Raw genomic sequence first — 416 nt, forward strand, 5'->3', positions numbered from 1 at the left:
GTCTTTTGTAGAGGAAGAAACCCCAACGCGTTTGAATTTTGGCGAACGAACCTCATTTCTCGTCACAAACGCCGATTGGCTGCTGAATGCTACAGGCATTTTGCACCGATAGTATAGAAGTATCTATACTATCTATACGTAAGCTGTAAGCTGTTACTCCTTCTGCTGAGACCAATAGCTTGAGTAGGTGATTATGACTGTGAGGTCAGGGGGGACGTATCACGATGAGGGTGGGAATTTATCGTGTTATATCACAACCGACATGTAAATCACTGACTTTGAATGCTTGTATTTTTGAACTTCAAGTACTGCACACTCGCTAAAAAAGTATTTTTATCTGTTATTGGCATCTCTCTCTCCTTTTCTCTTTTTTCCTTTTGGGGGGTGGGGTGTCCCTCAGGAATCTCTGCCGGATG

At 43.0% G+C, this 416-nt stretch overlaps 1 protein-coding gene across 1 annotated transcript in view; it reads right to left on the reverse strand.

The window, feature by feature from the left end:
* LOC119585311 overlaps window positions 1-416 on the reverse strand; it is a gene marked incomplete in the record, with an annotated part of 15,901 nt that overhangs the window by 6,010 nt on the left and 9,475 nt on the right.

This window comes from Penaeus monodon, chromosome 19 (genome assembly GCF_015228065.2).
Source record: "Penaeus monodon isolate SGIC_2016 chromosome 19, NSTDA_Pmon_1, whole genome shotgun sequence".
NCBI classification, from domain to species: domain Eukaryota; kingdom Metazoa; phylum Arthropoda; class Malacostraca; order Decapoda; family Penaeidae; genus Penaeus; species Penaeus monodon.